This window comes from Solanum pennellii, chromosome 10 (assembly GCF_001406875.1).
Source record: "Solanum pennellii chromosome 10, SPENNV200".
In the NCBI taxonomy this organism is placed as follows: domain Eukaryota; kingdom Viridiplantae; phylum Streptophyta; class Magnoliopsida; order Solanales; family Solanaceae; genus Solanum; species Solanum pennellii.
Window position 1 is genome coordinate 44690121 of NC_028646.1, and position 17097 is coordinate 44707217.

The 17097-nt window shown below is 33.9% G+C and overlaps 1 long non-coding RNA gene across 1 annotated transcript in view; it reads right to left on the reverse strand.

The window, feature by feature from the left end:
* Positions 1-10031, reverse strand: part of LOC114074417 — a 13460-nt gene extending 3429 nt beyond the window's left edge. The window contains exon 1 of the long non-coding RNA XR_003574815.1: positions 9942-10031. This is a non-coding gene — a long non-coding RNA (uncharacterized LOC114074417). The remainder of the gene's footprint in view (positions 1-9941) is intronic.
* Between the last annotated feature and the right edge of the window lie 7066 nt (positions 10032-17097).

The window sequence follows — 17097 nt, forward strand, 5'->3', positions numbered from 1 at the left end:
CCCCCCCCCCCCCGAAAAAAAACATATCTTCTCCCCCAGTGAACTCATACATTCCTCATTGTCAATTCTTCTCCCGAGAATTGATTTGTTACCTCCAATGTAGTAATTTTTCCGACAAATTACCTCTTTAAATACTAAAATTTTCCATAGCAATCTTCTAGTTCGTCATTTCAATCTTCAAATTCTCCATTTGAGTTTTCAAATTATCCATTACAATATTGTCATCTTTCAACAGCAACTCCGAGTTAATTTGGTAAGCTACTTCAGGAAAAGTTTGGTCTTACCATTTCCATTGTCCACATGATGAAAACTGCCATAGCAGTAAAAATTATGATAATAACAAAGATTAAGAACAAAATATGTTGAATAATTGGAAGAAAGCAGTTCATATACTTCAAAATGAATGAGGACATCTGAAAAGTTATCTTCCCGCATTAGATGTAGTACTTTGTGTTTTGACCATTAAATCACAAGAATAATTTCATTGAAATGAATAACTATTTTGTGATTTTAGAAGAACAATTTGAGATTAAGGAATGAGATGGGAATCTAGAACAATCAGAGGTAAGGGAAGTGAGTAAGAAATAAAGATCAAGGAAAAGAGAAGTTAATGGGTAAAGGGGAATGACTTATATTGAAAATTTGAGAAATGGGTAAAAGAGGAATGACGTATATGTTAGTGGGGTCGGGGCATTGGGTTTAAGATGGTGAAGGAGCTGCTTTTTAAGATTCCAATTAATTGGTGTCGATTTAGGGATTTTTATCAATATTGGGGCACAAATAATTAAATTAGTAAAAATAGGGGTATGAATAACGTCATTTTAATGATAAGGACATAGTCAACTAATAAATCAAAGGTTAGAGGTACTTTTTACTCCTTTCCCTTAAAAAAATAAGTTTTGGTGAATAATTTATTACAGAAAAAGAATATTACTTACCGAAAGTATCATATGAATTCATGTTGAAATATTGTACTTGTCCTTTAATGTATTACGAATTTCAATTTTTTCTCCTGAAAAGCAGAGAAGGGCCTAAAATCTCTCTAAATATTTGAATTTGCCCTTATTTATTTTTAGGAGCACCGCTGGAGAAACTATTAAATATTTATTTATTATGTTTCCACATATAATTTATCCAAATTTAAACCCCCTCTGAAATAAATAAATAAATAATAAAAAGTACATATGATTCATATTATACCCGTTATGCTAGATAATAATGTTTTACAAAATAATTATTTCCTGATATGTTCCTATTGCCTAATTTAGATCAATCCCCAATTTACTATAATCCAATTTACAATTGGGGATCTAACTAATATTTGTACTCAATCCGTTTGAATATATATACTTATATTTTCATATTCTTTTAATTTGTATTATTTTCATGGTGAGTTAGGGTAGAAAAAGAAATGACTAATTTCATTCTTATATTTTGAATTGAGGATACATATAAAAGAAAATTTGTAGTATACATACATAGTTACTTAGTTAAATCATCTTATTTTGAACTAATTGTTAATAAATGAATGTAATAGTTATGATTCTCCTTTTTATCCCTTGTTATCCCTATTTAATTTGTCATTATCTGAAAAAAATCAAATTTAAAATAGTGGACAAGATCTTAGAAGAAATAAATGGAAGAGAGAGGAGGTGTGTCATGACCCAAAGTACACCCTAGAAGTGACATGATGCATAAGACCCAAAGAGGCCATACACAAACTACTTGACATGTATATACACAATATAATAGAAAGTACAAGAATTAAGAAGTAAGTCTCATATGATAAAAGAGTTTGATATAAAAGTGGAAGTCTAACATAGTCTTGACAAGCCAATCTAAACATCATTAAGTTTTCAGGACATAAACTGTACACTACGTACAATATCTAAAAACTCCAAACATAAGAAAGTAAGCAAATATGAATAGTCATCAAAACATGAAGACTCGTCAAATCCTCTACCTTAGGGGATCAATCACTAGCCATGAGTAGGAGGAGGAAGATCGTCAGATCTTACATTATTTAAACAATGTAGGCACAAGTATGCATTTATATGGTTTTAATACATGTATATGTGGCATCCTCTTGGGCAAGAAGAGGTACTTCAACTTAAATGATCAAAAGTGTTACAATAGATCTGTAGTATTTTAGAATTTTCCAAGTGTTGCTACCCCAATATGTTGTGTTTTAATATGTGTACCACCCTTGATTCAAAAGAGGGAAACTTACCAAATTTTAGGATCTACAAGTTCCACCAATGAGGACCCAACCACAAACCGTAAGGCGAGCCACGAGTCGTATATAGTTTTGTGTAGGGGGAAACCCAAAAGTGTCCAGGCCATGGATCACTGTGGCACTGTAGGTGAGAACACACCTTGTGTCCAACGGGTCCATGGATTGGACAAAAATCTTCGAACACCACCGAAGGTCAACCAAGACAGACTGTAGGTCAGACTACAGTCCGTCGAATGGAATCTGTGGTTTGTAAGTTGGTGAACAACTTACATTTAGTTTAGGGTTTGTAGGGTATTTTACTAAATAATTAGTTTATATGATATGTCATTTACCCTTCACTAAGATCCGTATACAAGTTTTTTTCAAACCCAAAATAACCCATTTACTTGATTATTCCAAATTTACCAAAAGGCACGAAATTTCTCTCTAAATATTCAATCTCTAGAAGTTGAAGATGGTGAAGAAGGATTCATCTATGATTTTAACATAAGATTCAAATTATTTCATTAAAGGCTAGCAATTGGAGTAAAGGTATAATATTTGTCATCCATAGATTCATTCTGTTCATGGATTTGATGAACCTCTCTTTTTTCAAATTGTAGAATTCCCCAATTGAGTTAGAGTTTTCATGAATTATCATGAGTTCTATTTACTATTGATTTAATATTGAATGATGTTCTCTTATGCATGAAGTGATGATACATGATGATTTTATGATGATTTCCCCATGAACCCATGTAAAACCCCATGTTTTCAAGGTTATGCATCATATGAAGTGGATTTTGATCTTCAAGAAAGAGTTACATAAATATAAGCATGTATTGTAAGTTTTCCATGAATTTTATGATTAAATCCATATTTAACTCGTATTTTCTAAAAGTTTATGATATCAAGTGGGTTTTGACATGAAAAGGTAAATTATGGACTTATGCTTTATTTTATGTAATATATGCATATTTTTTGAAGGTGCTTTGAGAGTAAAGTACCAATGACGATGTGTTGTTGTGTTGTTGAATGGAAATTCTCATAAACACATATAACATGAGGTGAAAGGTTTTCGCACATAAAAATAATTCTTAGACTGCAAGTCTTTCTCACCTTATTGTATCAAAAAGTAAGATCTATCTTAATGAACTAGCTTTTATTGGTTGTCCAAGGTCACCTTTCCATGATTAATGAAGTCAAGTAAGAAATTACTATTCCATGGGATTTCATTCTTAGAATAGAGTTGATATTTATAGTGAGATTGAAATTATCCCGTAGTAGAGGTGGGGTAACCAAATAAATATCCTGAGATAGAACCTCCCCTGCAGAAGAGTTTGAGTTTCTAGTATGTAAAAGTCTAGAAAATAATAGGGAGAACTAGAGATTTGCATGAGGGTTAGAGTCATGAATATAACTCCTAATAGTTAAAATAGAGGTTGTCGCGTTAGAACCTCAAGGTATCACCCTCAAGGACCAACCATAGACCCTTAAGGAGGCCCCTAAGAAAACTGCCAGAAAACAATAGCCACGGAAGGATTCACGCCCCGTGGGTGGGTCCATGCCTAATGGGTGGAGGTATCATGGATGGGGATAAACTCTATTACCATGAACTACGCCCAACCAGGAAGGGCTGTTGCTCCAAACATAGTCCGTAGGTCATGGATTTGTGGTTCAGGCCATGGAACATTTTTTAATGGTTTAGTTTTGTGGCACTTTGGGGTTTTCCTATTTTATTTAATATTAAGTGATGTCGTTTTAACCTAATATAGAGAACATATACATTGATTTAATACCCCTAAATAATTCATCCAAGTCATTATTTCGAAATCAGCAAAAAGAACCCAAATCCCTTTCAAATGTTCTCTCTCAAAAAGTTCAAGGAAGAAGAAGTAGTTTGAGCTAGGGTTCAAGTTGCAAGGTTTTCTAATTAAATTCATTGAATTTCATTTCTATGGTATGGCATCTCTTAATCTATGGAGTCCCTTCAAACCCCCAATATCAAAAATAAAAATCCCCCAAAAGCTAGGGTTTGATTTCAAATCCACAAGTTTCTTTCAAAAATGATTCTAATGTTTGAATTACTTTATATTATGATTAAATGAATGAATTAATATGGTTTTTGAGTTTAAACCCCAAAGAATTCATGTAAACCCCATTTTACAAATTATGATATGCAAATGTGGGTGTGTTGATGAAAGAATGATATTATTAAATTACGTTTGTAGTTAATGGGTTACTTAAATTATGTTAATATCAATGTCCAATGTAGAAAATAATAGATGTGTTGATTTTATATGAAATATGATCCTTGTAAGGGAAAATTATGATGTAATGCATGCTTATAAAGTCTTTGTACATGCTTTAATGATGCTTGTAGAATGAAGTATTATTCATTATGATTAGGTTGTTGTTGTAGGGTGATCGAAAGGTTATTCGTATGAACTTACAATGAACTTAATCTGAAAAGTTTTCTCAAATGAGGAAGATTCTATGTTTAAAAAAGCTTTTCTCACCGAATTGAATCTAAGAGAAAGTGATCATGGATTGTAATAGTTGCTCACGCACGGTCTAAAAAGCTATTCTAATGAATTAACTTTGATTGATTGTCAAGGACATCTTTCTATGAGAGTTGAGTTGAGTAATGAATTAACGACTATTTTGTGGATTTTATGCCTTTCACCAAGTTGATTTTGAAATGAAATAAAGGATCACACATAGTTGAGTCTGAGTTTCCGAATTAGGAACTCTTGTCTAGTAGAGTCCGGTCTCCCAAAGCATGTCTCATGAGATAGAATCCTTCACCTAGTTGACTCTAGGCTTCTAGTAGCAATCTCTGTATCTTATAAATACATGTCCCATACGATGTTTAGCCTGTTGATCCAACTAAATTAACAAAACTGTTCTACCTTATGCAAGTAGACCAACCCTTGTCAGTGTGGGTAACACTGGGAGGGATCACGTGATAGCTCACATAGTCTCATATTTTTTAAGGCAATATCCCAACTATTACAATATTAATAATGAACTAAGACATTCTTGAAGGAACATCTCGTAGTGTTCAAGTACAATGAAATAAAATACGCTTGATGAAGCATCCCATAGTGTTCAATAAAATAATGAACAAAGATGTGTTTAAAGAAGTATCTCAAAGTGTTCGATTAAATGTGGAACAAAGATGTACTTGAGAAGTACCTCATATTGCTCAAGAGTTTCAAAAGGTGATGAATATGAATGATAGCCTAGAGAGATTTACTTAGCATGGCTGAGATTTATGGATTCTTATTCATTCATTGCACAAGTATGCCTATATCTATGACTTATGACTTCTACTATGTTATATGATGTTAAGACTTTGTATGTAGGATTATTTATAGTGAAATGTCCCTTTAAGCATATTTTAGATGTTTTAATCGATGGCAATCATACCTAGTGAATTTTTGTATTAACGACTACATCTCCTACATTTTTCTTAAGTTCAGGGTCTAGTTCTTGAGGTGATCATTAAAGTGGAGAGTGCTTGGACTTTTCTATCCGCCGACCTTGTTGGTAAGTCTTCATTGTTTGACGATAACATTTTTTTATGATGTAGTTTCCTTTTAATTTATTTCCCCTTTTGGACATGAGTTATGGTATAGGCCCTATTCCTTTCAAGATTGTAATAGATTGCTATATTGATACAAATCTATAACTCCGCTATCTCTTATGTTAAAGTAATAAGACTTCAAATGTGTTTTACTCTTTATTATTCTAGCACTTTATGTAATGATGTGATAAGGGGCTTACATGAAGCCTTTCAGGGTTCTATGTGCCTTTTTACATTGAGGGGGTAAATAGGTTGTTAAAAACTTAGTATCAGAGCATGAGGTTTTGAATAATTCTAGGATAATGTGTCACAAGTCACGTCTAGTAGAGTCTTGTTCGTAAGTTGAACCGCTCCACATTTATGAATGAGAGGCTATAAGAGGATTAGGAAACATCACTTCTTCATTACTCTAAGTCGTGCCATAGAGTTTTACTCTATAAGATCTCTCATAATCCTTCCCTTATGCCCTCAGGATATTACTGCACGAAAGGCTAATGCTAGAAAGATGCAGGATGACAATGTGAATCAAATGGTTCATCCTCATCCTTATCAAGCTCCGGTTCACCCTATAGTTGAAAATGTGACCCATGCATTGTGTAGGTCGACTATAAAAATTTTGTCTCAAGCACGGACGACTCAAGCCAATAAAGAGGTGGTAGCTCTAGTGAATCCTAATTGGAATTTGTCCTCTTCAAAAGTAAGATATTTTGAGAAAATGACTCCCCCGTAATTTCATGGTTCCAAAGTTGAAGATGACCCTTAAAGGTTTATTGAAGAGGTTTGTAACGTACTTTCTATTATGGTGGTGTCATCAAGAGAAGCAAAATCTAGCCACCTACTAACTAAAAGATGTGGCTGAAGTGTGTTATGATTAAATGAAGGGTGAAAGACCTGTAGTAGGGGGACTGGTTGAATGGGAATTTTCAAAAAAACATTTCTTCATAGGTTTTTCCCTCTAGACTTGGGGAGGAAAATGTGCAAAAGTTCATCAACCTTTATTAAGGAAGTATGAGTGTTAAGGAGTGTTATTTAAATTTAACCAAACTCCCCAAATATGCTCCAACTATGTTTGCAAACATAAGGGCTAAGATTACTAGGTTTATGTCAGGTGTGTCTAACTTCCTCGAAAAAGAGAGTCGTACGAAAATGCTCTTCCATGACATGGATATATTATGTGGGATTTTATGCTAGCATTGAGTGAATATTGAAATGATATAGAGACTCACACATAGTTGAGTCTAGGCTTCCAAAATGGGAGCTCTCAACTAGTAGAGTTCGGGTTTCCCATAGCAGGTCTCATGAGATTGAATACTTCATCTAGTGGTGTTCGAGTTTCTATTAGCAACCTTCGTGTCCCATAACTATGTGCCTTGTAGGATGTTTAGCTAACGGATCAAACTAAGCTAAAAAATCGTTTCTACCTACGGTAAGTATACAAACTCTTGTCTGTGTGGGTAACACCAGGAGGGGTCATGTGATAGCTCACATGGGCTCATGTTGGTTAAGGCTATATCAGAACAATAACATGATCAATAATGAACTAAGACATGCTTGAAGGGGTATATAATTGTGTTAAATTACAATTAACTAAGACATGATGGATGAAACATTTCATAGTTTTCAAGATAATAATGCACTAAGATGTTCTTAAACAATTACTACGAAGTGTTCGATGAAATGAAAAACTAGATGTGCTTGAGAAGTACCTCCTAGTATATAAGAATTTCAAAACGTGACGAATATGAATGATGACCTAAGGAGGATTACATAGCATGGGTGAGATTTGTGGGGTCTTATTCATGCGTTGCATAATATACCTTGAGTGTAATGATGAAGTGTTTCACTTATGTTATGATGATCTATATACTGATTGTGTCTATAAATTATGACTTCTACTATCTAATAGGATGTTGAAACATGGCATATAGAATTATTATATTGAAATATCACCTTTGATATGTTTTGAATGTTTTTATGCATAGCTACCATACTTGGTGAATTTTTGGACTAACGCCTACTTTTTCCACATTTTACCCAAGTGTAGGGTCCGGTTCTCGAGGTGATCATTCTAGTGGCTAGTTGGTGAGTACTCATGGTTCGAGGATGGCTTTTTCTCATAAAACAATTTCCTTATTGTATTTCCTTTTTGGAATAGGTTGGGCCCTAACCTATTAAATATTGTAAAAGATGGCTAAATTGAGACAAGTCTAGACTTCCGCTTTCTTTTATGAATAACTTTTAAGACTTGAACTTTATGTAACATTATTATAAGTGGCTTACGTGGAGACTTTCATGGTTTCATGTGTCGTGTTACATCTTAATTGGTACCCCTGGGTCGTGACATAGTATCACTCTCCTTATCCTAACTATGTTCACCAACAATTTTATAAGCTAGTTGATCCACTTAAGCTAGAAGTTCAACATTATACATTGGACAACTAGAAAATATTATTTTAGTGTAAGGTAGATACCAGATTCCATGTTATAGCTCAGATGATCTCAATATCAGTTAAGTCTAATTTCCCCACAAATAATAATAAACTAAGGTTACTTCAAGAAGTATTACACATGAGTTCAAAGGTTTTTAAATATGAAGTTAGTTAACATTGATCATGATTTATAACTTGTGTTATATTACTCTTTTATATTATGTTTAGCTTGGTCAATTGCATGTCATGAAATAAAATGTCCTTTTTAGCATGATTTAAAATGTTTTATGCATGCATATCATACTCAGTACATTTTTAGACTAACTCATACTCTTTCTTATATTTTCCCAAATTTAGGGTCTGGTAGATAGGTTTTTGAGTGTGGTGGCTAGTAGTTGACTTTGTGATTTTCCCGAGGTATGGTAAGTCCTCATGCTTCAAGGAGGGATTTATTATTTTAAGTTTCTTCCATATATTTTTTCTTTTGGACATGATGTTAGACACAATATCATTCTATTGTATTAGATTGTTATGATAAGACACAATGTTAGACTTCCATTTTTCGTTTATATAACTTTATGTTCTTGGACTATTGCTTATCTCTTTTATTCTATTACTTAAATTATGATATCTAAGTGACATGTATGTAGTCCTTCGGGTTTCTATAGCCCAAGTTACATCTACAGGATACCTCTACATCGTGAGAGTACTCGATATACCAAGTATGAGAGATATGTCTAAAAACATGAAACATGATTAGAAAAGGACAGAAGGTAAAACATGATATGCATGACCATCTAAAACATGGTAAAAGTTTTGATGAAAAATCATAAGTGGTGAACATTTTATATAAATCATAAAAACATACGGAAAGCTTCATTGAAACATTTGAAATAAACTAAGTTCATTTTGATGGATATTATTTTTAACTGACGAATAGACCATGCGAGGCATAACATCAAAACCGATGTAACTCCCACATTGACAAGAGAGTTATTTTTTAAAGGTAGAAATATGTATTATGATTCATATGACATATTTGAATGTACTAGCTAGGACATATAAGCCAATCTTATCTGGCGTACATACTTTGGAACTAGAGGTTGCTACTACCCTATTTAAGCTTCCACCTACAAGTTCTTTTGGTGCTAAGTTAAATTCCAATGGAATAGTAATTTTTTTCATAATATAATACATGGAAAAGTACAATTAAGACACAAGTCAAATCTTAAATCATCATAGAGTATTTCTTTAAATCTAGAATCATGCAAGGGTGGGAAATGATTTCACCAATCTTAATTCCTTAATATGTGAGAAAATCCTTTCAGAATTTCATTGATGTTTATCTTAAAACGACATGGATCATAAAACATTAATTTTCAAGACTGATGCATAAACTTTCATAAAAATATCATTCATAGATTAAAAATTTGTTCATGAATTCATGCCTTTAAGATTTCATGATCAAAATCATTAAAGTTGCATGGGTTCAAGTGAAATCAATGGAAAACTATTAAATTGAGTAGAAACGGTCATGATAAGATCAAAATAAACAAAATTAGAACACGTGAAGAATTGAATTAAAATGTAATCAAATTTAACTTGGAGAATTAAAAAATCTTTGGGGTTCATTGGGTGAATGTAAAATACATTTTTATTCAAATCGCAAAACCAGTGATGAAAAAGAGAGTTGATTCAGAATCCTTACCTTCATCTCCCTGAGATCTAAGAGAATTTGAAGGGGATGAATTTTTATGAGATTTGGGAATTTGGGAGAACGAGAGAGTTGGATTAGTTTTAGGCATAGAAGGCTAGTTATAGGACATAGAAATAAGGAAAAAATGACATAGTATTGGCATGTAATTCATAGTGAAATACCCAAATACCCTGAATAAATAATTCTAGGATAACATATACAATATGACCTACAATTTGTACTGGTCAACCGTAGAACAAACTACATTGTAAATAGGCAATAATTTGTCATGTTGTTTAAAAGCAATATCAAGACCAATTATAGAAGCATCACATTAATACATAACACCATTCAATCCTTCCGATAATGTAAAATAGGGTCTGAAATGAGTCTATGTGTTAACTATTGGAAACTCTTTTAAGAAGCTTCGACCAATAATAATTTCACTTTCTTTTGAGTCAATCTCATCAAAGGCGACAAAGTCCCTCAAAAAACTTCTATAATAATATGAAAAACACAAAAAAAAAAACTCGGTGTATCCGAAGCGGACAAAGGTCAAGCACAATTCAAAACTAGCTTGGTTTCTTTAGGATCATCTTGAATACCATTTACAAATATAATGTGACCAAGGAAAGCAAGGGACCTCAACAAAATTTACACTTGCAATACTTAGTGTACAATTCCTTATCCTTGAGTATTTGCAACATAATACTCAAATGCTCTTGTGAGTAGATAAAGATATAATCGATAAGCATAATAACAAATTTTCAAGATATTGCTTCAATACCCTATTCATCAAATCCATAAAATCCACTAGGGTATTAAAAAACCAAAAATAATCACCAAGAAGTCATAATAACCACATGGAGTTCAAAAATTGGTGTTCGTAATGTAATTTTCCCTTCACCCTCAATTAATGATAACCCGATCGAAGGTTAATCTTAGAAAAGTTACTCTCACCTTAGAGTTGATCATAAAATTCATCAATACATGGAATATGATACTTATTCTGTAACATTCCAGAAAATGTACCTGTCTAGTGAAAAGTCTATTAGGTTTTAAGAATATGTATTGGGGTACATAGGCATCCCAATGCTCAATATTGAGTTATATTGGGCATGTTAGGGAATATTGGCTTAAGGTTTTAGCCAATTCTATGTATTAGAAAGTAAATTAACATAGGAAATGTACCTGCAATGAAGACCCTAAGCTACAAAAATTTATTCCATAGCTTACACACATTAGGTACGGGACATCCAAGTGTCAAGCCTAGGTACCATAGCACGTGATTATTTTAAATGATCATGTGGCTTAAGCATTTCCCAAGGACATAGTGAGGATCCTTGGGAGAAGAAGAAAAGAAGTGTGCAGCAACACATGTGCACATGTGCTAACCGGCCAAGAGAAGAGCAACAAAGCCTAACAAAATTCGGTTAGGGCGGTAAGGAGTCAGGCGCGTGAACGAATAAAGCCACCTAGGGAGTAACTTCCTAACCAACTCTAGGATATAACTAACTTACCTAACTAGCTAACTAACATAGGACTAACTGAAATAAACTAACTAGTGTACCCGAAATCCTCAGACCTAACCGGGTGACACTAGCCGACTGACTAACTCAAGAAACATCCTAGTACCTAACCTAGGATGGTCCAAAGGGGTTAGTTATGGTCATAATGACTTAGAGGTTATTTAGTAATCACCCTAGGTCACTTAATTAATTAAATTAGCAACTTAATTAATTAACGTAAATTCATGGTCAAAGCTGAAACACTTAGAAAATTTTCAGATTTGGCTAAGTAAAATGTTCTCCTTTTTTTAGTCAATTTAGGAGGGGCATTTTTGTAATTAGATAATTGATTTATTTAATTAAGTTAATAATACTAAGTTGATTAAATCAATATTACGTTCCTAAGACCTAGACTCATGTTTATTTAGTAGAAAACCTCACGAATAAAAAACAGTGAACAAACGTAAGCTTAGGCAATTTCAAGGCATATTCTTCAAGACTTTCGTGCAAAGTACATGGTGATCTTTTTAGATTAAATTCTACAGTAATTTATGGGTTTTATCTCTTGGATTCCTTTCCCCAGAAGGCTTTTTAAACGTTTTGAATTCAAGAAAACCGAAACTAGGGTTTCCCAATGAAATTTTTGATTGTTCATTTACCTATTTCTCCCTATTTTCAATTCTAGTAGTATGTATATTGAAAAATCTCAAGAATGTTGTTGGTATGTGGTTCTAACTAATCATTATATGTACGTTTCTATGATTTGATAATGTCGAATGAGACCTACAGGTTAGATCTGTAGGATTAATGCCTAATTGTGTTCTAGAAGATTAAATTGTTATGAGTCGTTTATGAAATTCAGTTTACTATTGAAAGGAATGAAGGTTTTCGATTACTGTTTGTGTTTTACAGTTCATATGTTTGTAAGTATTTGGAATGCAATGTTTCCAAGAAGAAATAAGATGTGAAGCAAAGCTAATTAATGAACCTTCAATGCCAAATCAATTTTATAGCTTGGCCAAATTAAGCATTGAATTGTTCTTAAGAATAAAAGTTGGCTGCTTTAAATGATGAGATTTCTATAGTATATACATGAAATTAATTGTCTTGGTTAGTCATAATATCACGACAAGTGTTTAGTGAAAGTTTTGTTTATGCCAATAAATTGGCTAGCAATATTATTTCCAAAAAAATGATATAATGTTGGCTAATGACTAAGTCATACAAATCATATATGGTCAATGTAAATTATGATGTTTCTTGTAAGGAAAATACATGTTAAAGATTGACTTGACAAGTTGTAACTCAATGAAATCATAACCTAGCATATGAGAGTGATTGGAACAAGTCCCAACATACACTATCTAAATGAACTTGTCAATATAGTACCACATTGAATAAGTCCTTACAACTTTCATAAAGAATGGAAAAATACTACCGAATAATATTGAACAAGATAAGGTGAGTAATGAAATAACATATAAGCTTATGAGTCATGAAATTGACCAAGAATAGGGTGTTAAAGGAAGTGAGACAAGTCTTACTGGCACCTAAATTATTATGTTAAAGATACTCATATAAGAGGGTGTTAGAAATCATGAGACAAGTCTCATTCACACCATAATGATAACGTAAGATTTAATTTCACATTCATCAAGCATAAAAGGGGTGACAAGTAATCAATTGATCTAAGCATACCTCATACTAGAATCAAGCTTCCATAATGTATGAGTCAACTCTAAAAGTTGTAAAGTATAAGAAATTGAGCAAAGCACCGATAGAATAGCAATGAGCTTGTGCAAGCACATGTAAGACTTATGAGATGAGACTTCCATCAAGGTAGATAAGGGTCTCCAAAAATCTCCTAGTATTTGAACTATGTTGCTATCATAGGTTACGAGCTAGTGGATCCACCTAAGAGAGCTAGGAAGTATTCAATATTACTTTGGCCGGTAAAACACATCTTTTCATTGTGGGGAAGACACTCGATTTCATGTTAGCTCACATGATCTATGTCGGTTAAATGCTACATATTTCTTTACAAAAGTAAGAAAGAAATAAAGAAGGAAATAAAGCAAAGAAGAAAGATAAGTTCAAATTGAACTAAGTAAGACAAAGCATAAGTATATCAAATCATCAGTGTTTGATAAGAATGAAGTTTTAATAGTTAATGTCTTATTCCAATAAAGGGCGCAAATGATCAAATAACGGGCATAGACAATAAATATATGCCCCGGCATCTTCATATTATGAAAACGACCAAAAAGTGGGCATAGCTAATAAAGATTGGCTTATAAAGACATATGCCAATTTATCAAGAATGGAAAGAATAACTTGTAAGTAGGGTAGTCAAATAATTTCCTTAGTCCTTTGGATTACTTACTTGATTCATTGTAGGGATGGGACTGCGATGAATCATTGAACTCGTAAGTAAAACATAGGATACAAGGATATCATTGAACTACAAAACAAAAATAAGAAAAGATTGAATAAAAAAATAAGTAAGGGAAGGGGACCTCTCGACTTAAGGGCAAGCAAAAAATTTAACTTTTGCTCTATTTGTTCTAAAATTATGTTCATGATTTGAAGATCTTATGTTCATATAGAAAATCAGTTGTGTTCTTTAAATTCATTAAAATATGTCATATTCATAGCATGATACATAAATAACGAATAAGGAAAGTAAAGTGACTCCACATTCCAAAATGGCATGTTGCCATAAGAAGAGCTTTCCTTGATTATGCATAGTCCTTATGTGTTTATATGCATACACCCATACTTAGAACAAGTGTGTAATAACTCATATACAATGACTATTTTTATAGGTTCAGGGCCTTGAAGAAGATTGAAGAATCAGGTGATGGTTTTTGGACTACTACCTCCAGACTTTGGTAGGAACTCTTGAGTTCGAGGATGCCTACGCTTATATTCTAGCTTTAGTAGATTAGACATCGTTAGTGGATGTTGTCCCTAGCATTTTCTTTCAAACATTTTTTCAAGATTTTATATTAAGGCCAGTTTGGCAACTATTAGTAATATTACTAATTCTTCGTTTCATTTGTTCAATCTATTAATAGATGGTTGTGTAGTTTGAGCTATTAGTATATCACTCTTATGCATAAATTATATGAAGTCTAAGTACACTTCATTAAAGTTTAAAATTTTGAAATTTTCAACTGAATTTAACTTTATTATTGTGATGAAAGTTACGAAAAGGCTTGTTTGCAACCTTTGAGAGGTTAACGATGCCCGTCTCATCTAAGATGTAGGACCCGGGTGTGACAAACTTGGTATCAAAGCATGAACTTAAATAACCTAGGAACTAAGGCTCAAAACAATCACATGACGTAGTTTCTAACTTATAGAAGTGAAGTCAACCACAATCATGACTTAGAGACTTAGTGATGTTAGTAATCTTCTTTATTTCTACTCTTTATCGTGTTGTGTAGAGCTTTGACATTTTGTGTCATTCCAGTATCTAACCTCCTTCTTATGGGCGTATAAAAAATGAACACAAGATGAAACGTAGGTAGGAGAGTTGGAGAACCCACAGCTGGTGGAAATCAAGCTCCTCCTCAAGCCCCAGCTGCAGGAGTGCAAGTTCTTGTCAAACCACCTGCGTTGACGAATGAAGAAGTGAGAGCAACACTGGTTCAGAAGGCCCAAGCCATCACTGCTCAGGCACAGGCTATCACAGCCCATGCGACTAGAGAGGGTGATCCCAGAAAAACCCACATGCTAGCACCATAGCTAGCATACTGAGGGATTTCACCATGATGAATTCTCCATTCAACAAGAACTAATGAAGATCCCCAGGAGTGTTTGGACGAGGTCCAAAAGATTCTCTGTGCTATGTGTGCTAATGAAGAAAAGAAGGTTGAGTTGGCTGCATACAAGCTCAAAGATGTGGCTCGGCCATGGTACAAGATGTGGGTAGATAGTCGAGCACCAATAGAAGTCCCCATCACTTGGGACATTCTTAAGACTGCATCCGTGGAGAGGTTTTTTCCCAGAGAGCAGAGAGAGGCTAAGGTTGAGGAGTTCATCAATCAACGTCAGGGAGGTATGTCATTCAAGAAGTACTCCTTGAAGTTTCTTAAACTTTTGAAAGATGCTTCTTCTCTGGTGTCAAATAGTAGGGATGAGATAAGCAAGATTGTGAGTGGTGTATCGAAGGATCTGGAGGAGGAATATCGCGCAGCCATGTTGCATGATAACATGGACCTTGCTAGGTTGATGGTACATGCACAGCAGGTGGAGGAGAGTCGTCGGAGGAAGAGAGACCGAGAAGGTAGGAAGCCTAGGCCCTCGGATCAGGCTGGTTCAAGCACTGGTAGCAGTTTTTTTGGAGTCCAGGACAGACACAAGTTCAAGAAGGGGAACCAAGCCTCCCAAGAGGAACAAGTTCTATGCTTTGAAAGGAAGAGAGGAGCAGAACAAGTCAGCTGATGTGGTCACTAGTAACTTGAATGTCTTTTCTTTTCTAGTGTATGCATTGTTAGATCCATGATCCACCTTTTATTTTGTTACTCCTTTAATAGCTAGTAAATGTGACTTGCTTCCTAGGATTTTGCATGAACCTTTTCTAGTTAGTACTCCCATAGGAGACAACATTAGGGCTGCAAGAGTATATAGAAATTGTCCAATAATTGTTCTTGATAGAGTTACCTCTGCTGACCTAATAGAATTAACCATGCTTGACTTTGATATAATTTTCAGCATGGATTGTCTCAATAAATTATATGCCACCATATACTGTAGAAATAGGGTAGTAAGGTTTTGGTTTCCTAATGAGTTAGAGCTGGAATGGGAAGGGCGTAATTCAAATCCAACAGGCCAAATAGTTCCGCATCTTAATGACAATATGATGTTATCTAAGGGGTATTTATACCACTTAGTTTGAGTCAATGACTTAGAACATGAAGTTCCTTCCATAGAATCTCTGTCCATAGTCAATGAGTTTCAAGAAGTCTTTCCGGAGGATTTACCAGGAATCCCTCCTGAACATGAAATTGACTTTCGTATTGACTTAGATCCTAATACCAAACCAATTTCAATTCCTCCCTATTGAATTGATCCATATGGACTCAAAGAGTTGAAGTTGCAGTTAAAAGATCTACTTGATAAGGGCTTCATCCAGCCGATCATATCCCCATTAGGTGATCCAATGTTGTTCGTTAAGAAAATGGATGGAACCATTAGAATGTGTATCGATTATTGGCAACTAACCAAAGTCACTATAAAGAACAAACACCCTCTTTCCAAAATTGATGACCTATTTGATCAACTACAAGGTTCAAGTTTCTTTTCTTAAAAAGATATCATGTCAGGTATCACCAATCTTAGAGTGAGACAAGAGAACATTCCTAAGACTGCCTTCCGTACTTGGTCTGGTCATTACGAGTTGCTTGTCATTTCATTTGGTCTAACTAATGCACCAGTCGCGTTTATGGATTTTGTGAATAGGGTCTTCCATGAATACCTTGATTCTTTTTTCATAGTATTTATACATGACATCCGCATATACTCTAAGACTAGAGAACATCATGAACATCATTTGAGAATGACATTGCAAGTATTCAGCAAACATCAATTGTATGTGAAATTTGAAAAATAAGAGTTTTGGCAGAGATTAGTGACCTTCCTCGGTAATGTGGTAT